Source organism: Caretta caretta, chromosome 5, assembly GCF_965140235.1.
Source record: "Caretta caretta isolate rCarCar2 chromosome 5, rCarCar1.hap1, whole genome shotgun sequence".
NCBI lineage: Eukaryota > Metazoa > Chordata > Testudines > Cheloniidae > Caretta > Caretta caretta.
In genome coordinates this window covers 63697630-63710675 of record NC_134210.1, presented here as the reverse complement: position 1 = coordinate 63710675, position 13046 = coordinate 63697630, and the positions used below count along the sequence as shown (strand labels likewise).

The window sequence follows — 13046 nt, the reverse complement described above, 5'->3', positions numbered from 1 at the left end:
TTTTGCAGCTAATACTTCCTGAAAGAAAATAGTTTCCTTATGACCCAGCTTCGCCTCCTGCTTGATCCTACCCTGTGCTTGTTTGGAACATGAGTCTGTTGTCGTACACATGGTTGCTATATCAAGACATCGCGTTAGAACTTCACTGCAGGATGAAGCAGGAAGCAACAGTGGGTGAGCAACCTCTCAGCTGAAGTTTAATAGGAGGCTACACTTATTTCTACATACGTAGCCATGCATACATCATATTTACATAGTTTTATGTTTTGTATCATATTGCAATTAAAATTAATTTTAAAAAACAATCATAATTGCTTCTGCATCTTTTACATTCCTTCACTACAGCTCCCTCTTGAATTATACAAGACTGATTTTACTCAGTTATTTTTCATGCTCCCTCCTCCTTCATTTCTTTCCCTATATTGTTCTCTTCCTCCATAGTATTTTAATCTTGCTTTCCCCAGCACTCTTTTGTTCTTCTCCAACCTTAATCTCTTTCCCTCACCCCACAAACTCTTCTCAGTCTCCCTTCCTTTGCCTCCACTCCCCCAAATTTCTTGCCTCATATCCATGACCTGTTCCTGGCACCCCCACCCACCTCCTTCTTTCCAAGGAATACTGGTCACTCATTGCTCCTGAATAAACTCCCTCCCAAATCAACCAGCCCCACAAAATTAATTAGTATTTATCCCACATGGGAACTTGGGCTCTTCTCACCTTTTATTTGGGCTACAGGGAAAGAGCTACAGTCCCTCTCCCACCCCTTTCCAGGTCACAGGAATAGTAGGGACAGTTTTCTACTCACCCCAGATCACAGGAAGTGAGCCTCTTCTTTCTTTAAGGGAACAGAACTACAGGAGTCTTTCCATTTCCAAACATTTCTCACATATTCATCTATACATAAGTGGAGGTACCTTTTCAACAGCTTGAAAGCTCAATCTTAAAGCCTACTAAACTCTTTTCTCCTCATTCTTTTATATTAGGGTGGGCATGATTAGAGAAGCCCAAGGGATCTGGACACATGATTCCTATTCAAATTGAAAAGAGAATTGGTGTCCACATCTCTTAGGCACCTTTAAAACACACATACACCGTGGTCCCCACAGAAACAAGCCTACTTTGGACTACACTTAATGTCTGTTTCTGCTCCCAGTGAACTCGATGGCAGAATACCTGATGACTTCAGCAGGAACAGGATTGGGTTCTATATTTGCAGGATCTAAAAAGATACCCTGTTGATTTAACACAGCCATTTTTGTCTTTAGAGGGGCCTGCTAAAGTGTTTTTGCCCAAGTCCTCCCATCTATCTCCATCCACTGTAATTACAGTCCTATGCAAAGGTCCTGTTTAAAGATCTTCGGCTGGAGCAGAAAGAGGATTTTGGGGGCACACACAAACACAAGTGACTCATTTTTTATATTAGTAGGAGGGAATTGGATAATTTCCAGTTTTCTGCTACAGGAGAAGCATACTAAAGCTGCTTGTGATGGGATCAATGCAGAGCAGGCAAGATTTAGAAAAAGTGTGTCTGGGAGAATGGTCTAAAGAGCTGGGGAGTCTGAAGAAACACTCTCCCCATCTGCCAGAGGGCTTTGCGTGCATTCTTGCAGACTTAAGCACCAGCATTTATATAGCACTTTACAATCGTAAGCAAATAATGAAACCATCACAAAACCCCTGAGGGGTAGGTAGTTGTCTCTAGAGGAGGAACTTAAGACAGGACGGTTTAGTGACTTTTCACTAAGGACACATGGAGTCATGTCCTTCACTGGTAGCTGATGGGATTTATCATTCAGTACACTAGAACTCCAATATGGCCAGCCACCGGCTGAAAGGATGCTGCAGAACAATTCACCTGTGATTGGGATTCAAAAGTGTGGGTCAGTTAGGGCCTAGACAGGGCCAGATCTTCCAAATGATATTTAATTTTATTCAGGTCTGGATCTACCAAAAGCTCTGCCTGGCATTTCCCTCTGAAGTATTATAATTTTCACTTTCATAAAGTTTCACACAAATCAGCATTTTCAACATGAAAAGTTAAGAAAGTAAAAGTGAGTTTTGTACAAGACTAATAATTGGTTTTAACATTTTCACCTCATTCTATTGACTCCTCTTCACTTTTCATATCTTTTAAAAAAGCCAATATTTCTTCACATGCTGTTTTCCTTTCAGTGCCTGCTTCTAAGCGTGGTCCTCCTATAACACAGAAAGACCTACAGTGCTGAGACTATCATGCTGTTCATAGTTCACAATTTTCTGAAGTGATGAGTACTTAACTCTAAATGGAGTCAATAGGAGCTGCCAACTTCACAGTAGGTGACAACAGTGGCCTACTTTGTCTCCTGTAGTAGAAGCTGTTTAGTAAACATTACTATGGAGGTCTTCTCGCTGCTTTGGCACTTGCAAAGTGGGACCCCGCCTGGAAATCCAAGTGCCCATCATTAGACCCTCACCTGGAAGTCCATCTCAGATACTTGTATATCTCCCCACCCTACCTATTGCTGTAGTATGTGAGTGCCTCACAATCATTAGTGTATTTATCTTCAAAACACCCCTTTGAGGTAGGAAAGTGCTGTCACTCCAAATTTCAGATGGGAAATTTATGCACAGAAGTTGAGTGATTTGTCTAGAGTCACAAAGAAAGTCTGTAACAGTGCAGAGAATTGAACCCAGGTCCCCCAAGTTCTAGGCTAATGCCCTAAAACTGGACCAACCTTTCTCTCACAGGTATGACTGTGATTTAATATGTGCTAATATTCTCAATGCTGTACATCAAACAAAAAGAAAGACTGCTCACTCCTTCTCATGGTCAATGTGGACAAAGATTTTTTCAGAAGGATCTGAACAAAGAGAGGGTAGTGGCTTAGTAAATGATGATGGAAGGTAGTTGAATGGAATGTCTTTTTTATTTAAAAAGGGACTCACTGCATGATCAGAACATTGCACATATAACTTATTTGCTCCCTTCCTTTCTTCTGAGATGTGAGCACAACTTTGCCCTTGGTTTGGAGTTCCAATTTAGTGTTTTGTCAAAGGTGTTTCTTCCCCCTCCTGTTTTCTGCCTGCTCTCTCCTCCCCACATATGTATTGCTAGGTTTTCTCCAACCACTGAAATGTGGGGGAGCATCCTAAATTTGGTTTTGCACACATGAACTAGGAACAGTTGTCCAGGAGTGGGTGAGATTTTCTTAAAAAAAAAGATTAACATGACAGCCTTTACTTCACTGTCCTCTGTTTAGTACAAACCTTCATATACTACTAAGGAAGACTCTTGCCTATGTTTCTGCTTTTCCTGTGTGAAGATATTACTCAAATGTGAGCATGCTGTAAATAAAAGTTCCTTAATAAATATTGAGTGAATTGGACACATTGCAAGACATTTAGATAACCTTGCGAAACAAAGAAACTTACTCTTCACCTGTCAAAAGTGGGTCTGTTCCATCAAGCTTGACAACTGTCAGTGTTCCTCAATCAAGCAGAGAGAGACCTGGCCACTGAGGAATAATATGTATTCACAGTAGACTTTCCAATGGGTTTTATGGAGATAACGGTATAGACATTCTTGGCAATACACATCAGGCCTAATTTATTTAATTTAGGAAAAACAGAGCAGCTGCCTTAATAATGAATCTAAAATATAGAGGGCTATAATAAGCTATACATATATATATATATATATATATATAATGTAGCTACAATGCAAACTTAGAGGGTGGTCTGTAGTTCCGCTGCTCCCAGAGGAGCCTGAAGAGTCACAATTTACTCTCAGGATGGAAGTAATTTACCTCTCCCTCTGCCCACCCCCATGCACAGCTAGCTAGTCTGTTGGAAGGTAGGGAGGGAGGTCAAACCAAGGCTCCCTCTCTCCACCTCATTCCCTCTGAGCATGCGGGTAAGTGCTAATTGTACAATCCCTCCTTTCTCCTCCATGCAATGATGCAGGGAGCCCTAATGCACTGCACAGGAGGCTAGGAGAAGTCTTACTTTGCCCTATTGTCTTGTACAGGCACATTAGACTAGGTCACAAATGGATTCTAAGAGAAACATTCTTCTTGTATTAACAATACAGCCCCATTGCAATTGACAGGGTGGTGCAAGAAGAGAGTTTGTCCACAAGACTCTATATGCCTGTCTATTCACCGCAGATTTTTCTAAAAGCCATTTATTAATAATTATTAGAATAATCATAATATTTGTGGCTGCTTGGACATACCAACTCAAATATTTGGTCTCATTTGTGTCTGCTCCATCAAGCTTGCCAACTGTCTGAACCTCAATCAAGCAGAGAGAGACCTGGCCCCTGCAGAATGATATGTATAGTCACTTCACAGTGGACTTTCCAATGGGTTTTATGGAGCTAACTGTATAGACATTCTTGGAAATATACATTAGGCCTAGTTTATTTCTTCACTAAGTCACTGGAGTTTCACCAGGGATGAATTAGTCCTATTAGTACTTATCTCTGGTTATACATTTTTGTTGTGGAAAGTTTTTTTCTCCCCTCCTTACTCTCTTTTAAATATCCATCTGCCTCTTGGATTTTATAGCTGAGATGATATTTTTAAAGGGGAAAAAAAGCTAAAAAGAGAAGAGATATTGTTTCAAACAAGTGAAAATGTTCTTAGTATTGTTTTTGAGAGTGCTCTAGGACAGCATAGAAAGTATCTCTATTCTGCTTCAGCTGCTGTTTTCTTGGAACTAAAGAAATATTGTATTTCACCTTTTGGCAAGACTTTACCCTCTAAAGCCCCAACCCAGTAAACACTTGCACACATGGAGACATGAGTAGTCCTGCTGACATTGATGAGAATGCTCATGTACGTGAAATTAAACATGTGCTTAAGTGTTTCCTGGATTGGAGCCCCTGAAAATCTTACCACATTCTCTTCCTTCCCTTCCAAAAAGGAAGGCATAGATACTAATGTTTCCATTAGTACAGCAACATTTGGATGTGGCAGAACTGATTTTCCTCTCCTTCAGACTTCTAGGAGCTCACTCCGGCACCACTTATTCATATGGGTGGTTGTCATGATTATGGGGCTGATTTTACCTCTGTCCCCTTTCTGTGTCCAACCACAGCTCCTCAGCTGTTAGACCTTGTGTCCCTTACCTAACTCAAGGTGGAGCTTTACAATTCTCCCCATCTAAGAGTGGGGCGAACTCACTCCCCCACTACCAGTTCTATGCCAACCACTTAATTCTCTGTAGATCCAACACCTATGTTTCAAACACTAGCAGTAGGAACAAAGCAGTAGAGGAAAGGGATTTTCAAGACAGTCTACATGCATATATCTTTCTTACCTAGAGTTCTATGATCCCATGATGGCAACCCCTTCTCCAAACACACCTCCCCTACCTGGTTCCCTGTCTCAATCCTAGTCCCCCTGTGCTCTTAAGACCCTGCAAGAGTTCTTTGTAGTTCTGTATTTGGCAGGTTTTGCCTTTACTGCTCAATGAATTTCATAGGCTGGCTGGAGACAGAAACAAAGGCAATATTTCTGGTATTGTCCCTTAACATGTTTTAAGTGTTTGTAAATTGGCTCAAGATAGCCACTTTTCTCCTCCATCCTGCCCATATGCTGGACAGACCTCTATTGAGTGAGCCAATACAGTCATGCAGAAAACATCCTCCCAATAGCCAGGCCAATACTGTAATTCACACATTATTACAGGGCATCTCCATATCACAGGAGTCCTGTTGAAGTCAGTGGAACCACCCATAGGAAGGTGAAATTCACTCCTGTGCAGCGGGTCAGTGCAAGGCACGTATATCATAAATCTTCAAAATAAGTAGTCTATAGGTCTTGCACTGGCTCCTCTCCAAAAGGGTGAATTTCGTATGTGTGACAGGACTGCAAGACAGGACCCTAATCTTATCCTTTTAGGAAGTGTACAAAAGATACATTTATAATGTTGTCTGTGAAGCAAATCAAGAGAGCTTCAATGGGATGCAGTCTGGATTTTAGCTTTTAAATACTTTTTAAAGGTGAAATTTTTCCCATTGAAACTGAGGAGTAGGTGGAAGACTCAAACTCTCTTCCATGAAACACCATTATTTAGCCAAGCCAGCTGACCCATACTCCCAAATATAGCAGTGACTCCCTGATCTGGGTCCTCAGGAGAAAGTTAAGAGATGATTCTTTGGACCAATCAATACTTTGCTCATTTTATATAAAAAGAGAGGGAAGTCGTTGGCTCACCCCCAGTCAGGCCCACCAACGGGGCAGGGGAAGGGGGTGGTAGAGGGGGCAACTTCCCAGGGGCCCGGGCAATTTACGGCAGTGGTGGCTGGGAGCCCCAGGCCATTTTAAGTCGCGTGCGTGGGGTGGTACCAGTGGTGGCAAAGGCAGCCAGGCAGGCATGGGGAAGCCCTGGCTGTGCCAGAAGTGTGGGCCCAGCAGCACAGCTGGCAGCTCACTGGGCACCAGCAATGCAGCCGGCAGCGGCTGACTGGGCACCAGCCAGCGCAGGTGCAGCACCACCCAAATGTCAGGCGGACAGCGGGGGCAACTTGTGCGTGCATGCACCAGCCGCTGCACGTGGTCCAGCTCAGTGCCCATGTGGCGACACCCCACTGGGCCTGGAGGCTCTTTGACTGTTCTACCTTGGGGCCCAGAATTGCTGTCAGCGGGCCTGCCCCCAGGCTCCCGCAGCAGGCAGAGAACTTAGGTGCTTGTGCTAGGGAACAGCATACACTTGCCAACATTTAGAAATATTTCAGAATAGTCAGTTGTCCACATAAGCAGAGTCTGGAGAAAGGTTTTGGGTCAGCTTCAAGCTGCAGGAGAACTGAAGTCTGGGCACTAGTGCTGTGTACCTAGTTGCTGACATTTTTAGAAATGTCCTTTTCTAGTATCATTTTCTCAATAAGCTAGGGATATATGACATATGAGGTCCCTGAAACTAGAGTTGTGTGTGTGCATTCTAGTAACTTTTGGCATTGGTATTAGTCAAGTGCTTAATTCATCATCAGGACGACTCTGTGATGATATGCAAGTCTTGTCATCCTGTTTCATAGATGGAACAGTAAGGCAGATTTGCTCGGTTAGTGGTTCTCAACCAGGGTTATGTGTACCTATGGGGTATGCAGAGATCTTCCAGGGGGTACAGCAACTCATCTAGATAATTTACCTAGTTTTACAAACAGGCTACATAAAAAGCACTAGCAAAATCAGTACAAACTAAATTTTCATACAGACAGTGACTTGTTTATACTGCTCTATATATTATACAGTGAAATGTAAGTACAATATTTATATTCCAATTGATTTATAATTATATGGTAAAACATGAAAAAGTAAGCAATTTTTAGTAATGTGTGTTGTGACACATTGGTATTTTTATATCTGATTTTGTAAGGAAGTAGTTTAAGTGAGGTGAAACTTGTGGGTTCGCAAGACAAATCAGACTCCCGAAAGGAGTACAGTAGGCTGGAAAGGTTGAGATCCACTGTGCTAGGTGACTGGACTAAAGCCACTGGAGAGTTCAGTGCCAAGCCAGCCTCAGCAAACTGCTGTCCCTCTCTTGCTTTCAGTCCCATAATTAATCCACCAGAGCAAGCTGCCTCTGCTATTGAGCTGCCCCCTTATGACCAGATGTTGAAAGGGCAGCCTGATCAAGTTGGGAAGGACCCTGCAGGAACCCTAGCACCACCAGCAGCAACCCAGATAACATTATCCCTACTCATGCGAACTGATGTGGTATCCCCAAGGACAAAATTTGGCCTGTGAAACTCAATTCTCAAAGATAAGCCTGGGGTGCTGCAAGGGGTGGGAAACCCTGAATAACTGTAAGATCTATAAGAAAAGGTATAGTTGTAAACTTCCCCCTTGGCATCAATTTACAATGTCAGATTCACACCTAAAAAGAGCCACAGACTTAAGTAGTTAGTTACATATCTAAAAAGGATAGTGGAGGTTAGCTTTGACATTTGGAATTCCACATCCATTAGGAAATGTCTGGATACAGGTCAGAGGTCAGGGTTTTTTTTTTTTTTGCATAGGGCAATTCTAATATAGAATGTAAGTTCTTAGGGTGTTCTTTTACAGCTGCAAGAATTCTGTGGGACATTCTGACTCTTCAGTATTTGTTTTCATACCAAACTGAGACAAAAAAGTTTTATTTTTTTTTTGCATGCACAGAATGGAAGTTCCAATAATTTTGATCAAAATGCAATGTTTTGAAAGTCCTGAAATCACAATGATTATTTTGATGCAGGTGAAGCTGAAACTGCCTTTTCCCCTAGTGATGCATTGCCTTATGGGAATTATTGTCTGCGAGGCTGATGGTCCCATTTTCTCCTATGAGCCAGGCTCCCTGGCCAGACTGTTTCTCACATGTGACTCCCATGATGCAGCATGCAGCTCAGTCAGAGGAAAATCCACATTGATTCATAAAAAAAAATAATAATAATGTGGGCCCTTATTCTCCAATATGTGAGGGCTGCCTGAAGGACTACATCTTCCATAATGCAATGCACCATAAGGGAACTGCAGTTCCATTTATTTTTGAATTCAATTGAAACAAAATGTTTCAGGGTCAATTCTAACAAAAGAAATTCCAAATTTCAGTCAAATAAACCTGAAAGCAAAATGAAGTATTTCATTTTCCTGATGAAAATTAATAAAAAATTTCCCACAGAAAATTAGATTTTGCAAAACCACCCAACATAAGAACACAAGAATGGCCATGCCTGGTCAGACCAAAGGTCCATGCAGCCCAGTAGCCTGTCTACTGCCAGTGGCCAATGCCAGGAGCCCCAGAGGGAGTGAACCCAACAGGCAATGATCAAGTGATCTCTCTCCTGCCATCCATCTCCACCCTCTGACAAACAGAGGCTGTGGACACCATTCCTTACCCACCCTGGCTAATAGCCATTAATGGACTTAACCTCCATGAATTTATCTAGTTCTCTTTTAAACCCTGTTCTAGTCCTAGTCTTCACAACCTCCTCAGCAAGGAGTTCCACAGGTTGACTGTGCGCTGAGTGAAGAAGAACTTCCTTTTATTTGTTTTAAAGCTGCTACCCATTAATTTCATTTGGTGCCCCCTAGTTCTTATACTATGGGAACAAGTAAATAATGTTTCCTTATTCACTTTCTCCACACCACTCATGATTTTATATACCTCGATCATATTGTCCCTTAGTCTCCTCTTTTCCAAGATGAAAAGTCCTAGCCTCTTTAATCTCTCCTCATATGGGACCTGTTCAAACCCCTCAACATTTTAGTTGCCCTTTTCTGAACCTTTTCTAAAGCCAGTATCTTTTTTTGAGATGAGGGGACCACATCTGTATGCAGTATTCAAGATGTGGGAGAACCATGGATTTATATAACTGCAATAAGATATTCTGCATCTTATTCTCTCTTTTAAAGATTCTTAACATTCCATTTGCTTTTTTGACTGCTGCTGCACGCTGCGTGGATGTCTTCAGAGACCTATCCATAATGACTCCAAGATCTTTCCTGATTAGTTGTAGCTAAATTAGTCCTCCCTCCCCCATCATATTGTATGTATAGTTGGGGTTATTTTTCCCCCCGTGTGCATTACTTTACGTTTATCCACATTAAATTTAATTTGCGATTTTGGTGCCCAATCACTTAGTTGGGTGAGATCTTTTGAAGTTCTTCACAGTCTGCTTTGGTCTTAACTATCTTGAGCAGTTTAGTATCATCTGCAAACTTTGCCACTGCACTGTTTACCCCTTTCTCTGGATCATTTATGAATAAGTCGAAAAGGGTTGGTCCTAGGACTGACTCTTGGGGAACACTACTAGTTACCTCTCCCCATTCTGAGAATTTACCATTAATTCCTACCCTTTGATCCTTGTCTTTTAACCAGTTCTGTGGAAGGTGATTCTGATGAAAGATTTCCAAACAGCTTCATTCAGATGTGATTCCAGCAATGAGACTACACAATATTTTTCTTCCTGAATTTTGCATTGCAAGGAATATTAGCATGATGTCACGGTTCCTCCCCCACTCTGAACTCTAGGGTACAGATGTGAGGACCTGCATGAAAACCTCCTAAACTTACTTTTACCAGCTTAGGTTAAAGCTTCCCCATGTACAAATTAATTTTATCCTTGGAATAACCACTGCCACCACCAAACTCTAACTGGGTTTTCTGGGAAACGTAGTTTGGACATGTCTTTCCCCCTAAAATCCTCCCAACCCTTGCACCCCACTTCCTGGGAAAGATTTGGTAAAAATCCTCACCAATTTGCATAGATGACCACAGACCCAAACCCTTGGATCTGAGAACAATGAAAAAGCATTCAGTTTTCTTACAAGTAGTAAATAGGAGTAAAGGAACCACCCCGGTAAAAATCAGGATAGTACGTACCTTACAGGGTAATTAGATTCAAAACAGAGAATCCCTCTAGGCAAAACCTTAAGTTACAAAAAAGACACAGACAGAAATAGTTATTCTATTCAGCACAATTCTTTTCTCAGCCATTTAAAGAAATCATAATCTAACACATACCTAACTAGATTACTTACTAAAAGTTCTAAGACTCCATTCCTGTTCTATCCCTGGCAAAGCAGCATACCAACAGCCACAGACCCTTTGTTTTTCAAAAGCTGGGAGGAGGGAGAAAGTATCTTGTCTCCTCATTGGTCATTTTGGTCAGGTGCCAGCGAGGTTACCTTTAGCTTCTTAACCCTTTACAGGTGAGAGGATTTTTTCTCTGGCCAGGAGGGATTTTAAAGGGGTTTACCCTTCCCTTTACATTTATGACACATGAGAACAGGACTTTGTATTTAAATTTTGTATTTAAACTGTAGTAACAGAGGAGCTGTTTATGTTCTACCTGACACTGAAGTTGTAGACATTCCAGCACTGTTTCCCTTCTCTACAGGGCATTCATAGGAGGTTCTTTGTCCTAAATGGATCAGTAGTCTCCTTGTGACTCTTTATGAGAGTTCAGGTTTCAGAGTAGCAGCCGTGTTAGTCTGTATTCGCAAAAAGAAAAGGAGTGCTTGTGGCACCTTAGAGACTAACCAATTTGAGCATAAGCTATAGCTCACGAAAGCTTATGCTCAAATAAATTGGTTAAAGCTTTCATGAGCTACAGCTTATGCTCAAATTGGTTAGTCTCTAAGGTGCCACAAGTACTCCTTTTCTTTTTATGAGAGTTCAGTGACTCTGGCTGCTTCTCTGAGCCAGAGCATGTAATGAATTAAGTGTGAACTCTCTCCGAGCATGCACCCTCTACATAATCCATTCTCTTCTGTACTTTCTCTATTATTGTGACTGTTCCCAAGGGGTGCCAACTTTCTAATTGCACACACCTGAACAACCTTGCCCTGCTCACTGCCCCATCCCTTCGCTGAGGCCCCACCTCCACTCACTCCAGCCTCCCTCCCTCAGTTGCTCACTCTGCCACCCTCACTCACTTCACTCAGCTGGGGCAGGGGGTTGGAGTGTGGGAGGATATGAGGGCTCCAGCTAGGGGTGCAGGTTCCAGGTGCAGTAGGGGACTCCCGACTGGGGCAGGGTGTTGAGGTGTCAGAGGGGATAAGGGCTCCACTTGGGGGTGTGGGCTCTGTGGTGGGACTGTGGATGAGGGGGTTGGCATGTGGGAGGGAGCTGAAGGCTGGGGAAGGGAGGAGGTTTGGGGTGTGGGCTCTGGGAGGGAGTTTGAATCTGGGAGGGGCCTCAGGGCTGGGGCAGGATGCAGGCTCCGGGAGGAAGTTTGGGTGTGGGAGGAGGTTCAAACCTGGGGCAGGCGGTTGGGTTGCAGGGTCTGGGAATCATCATCATGCAGGAGGGGATTCTGACCAAGGGCAGGGGGTTGAGGTGCAAGAGGGGTTCGGGCTTTGGGAGGGTGGTGCTTACCTCAGGCAGCTCCTGGCTGGTGGTGCAGCGGAGCTATGGCAAGCTCCCTGCCTGCTCTGGCTCCGCGCTGCTTCCAGAAGCGGCCAGCCTGTCAATAGCCAATGGGAACTGCGGGGATGGTGCCTGTGGGTGTGGGCAGCATGTGGAGCTTCCTTGATCACCCCTGCACTTAGGGGACAGACATGCTGGCTGCTTCCAGGAGCAGCGTGGAGTCAGGGCAGGCAGGGAACCTGCCTTAGCCCCACTGGGCCACTGACCGGACTTTTAATAGGCAGTTCAGTGGTACTGACCAGAGCTGCTAGGGCATTCTGGTAAAAAATTAGATGCTTGGCAACCCTACTGTTATCAGTTCTCATATATTGTATCTGCAAATCATCTGGTTTCCTGACTATGAAAATATTCAGTCAGATATCTTGGCAACAGAACTGGATGCAAGGTTTCATAGGGAAGTTATTAGCAACAATATTAAGCACAATGTTTCCTAGCTTCATGATACCTTTCAATGTGTTAGGTCTATCAGAACTGGATACAATTATTCATTGTATCATGGCCTAGAATGCTCATAAAATATTGAGCACACGATTGGATACAAGTGAGGATTCTAAATTGTAGTTTCTATTTTTACCCATTTGATTATTTTTGGTTACATTAGTGCTCCATAGAGTTAGTAGAAAACTTGGAATTTTTGTACAGTCACCATTCTTTCCTTTCCATAAAGGGACATGGACCCTAGTCAGAGTAAATTATGTTTTCAATTGCTTTTGATCTGAAGCTGAATATCAAATATTTTCATATTTTGCTGGGAAATTAAAAATCTTCTTTGAATTACAAGGTAAAGTCCTCGACAGCACAAATTATGGAGTAAACAGGCAGGATTTTCATTCTTCCCATGTCTGGCTGCTCTTGGTAGTAGGGAATGAGCATAACTGTACCTGAAGCAGCAATTAAGCTTTGAAACAGAATTAGACAGTACCAGATCCCAGTGGAGAGAACTCTAAACACATTGCTTTCTTCAGCTGCTTTCTTCAGCAGCTGTAATAAATGCTAAGCAAAACAAAGACACTCATACTTTTAATGTGTTTCAGCTGGCCCAAGTTCAGCATTGTTTTGTCAAGCGTAATTTTATACCCATTGTCCAAATTCCACTCCTGGGTATGTACACACAACTTCCATTGAAGTCAATGGGAAAGTACGGAGCCACAATG

General features: G+C 42.8%; 1 long non-coding RNA gene across 2 annotated transcripts in view; it reads right to left on the bottom strand.

Moving 5' to 3' along the window:
- LOC125637229 (uncharacterized) overlaps positions 1-10575 on the bottom strand; it is a 99404-nt gene extending 88829 nt beyond the window's left edge. For both annotated transcript variants that reach the window (XR_012668480.1, XR_012668481.1), the window contains exons 1-2: positions 10503-10575; positions 10345-10391 (exon numbers count right to left, since the gene is read on the bottom strand). This is a non-coding gene — a long non-coding RNA (uncharacterized LOC125637229). The remainder of the gene's footprint in view (positions 1-10344; positions 10392-10502) is intronic.
- Positions 10576-13046: the final 2471 nt, after the last annotated feature.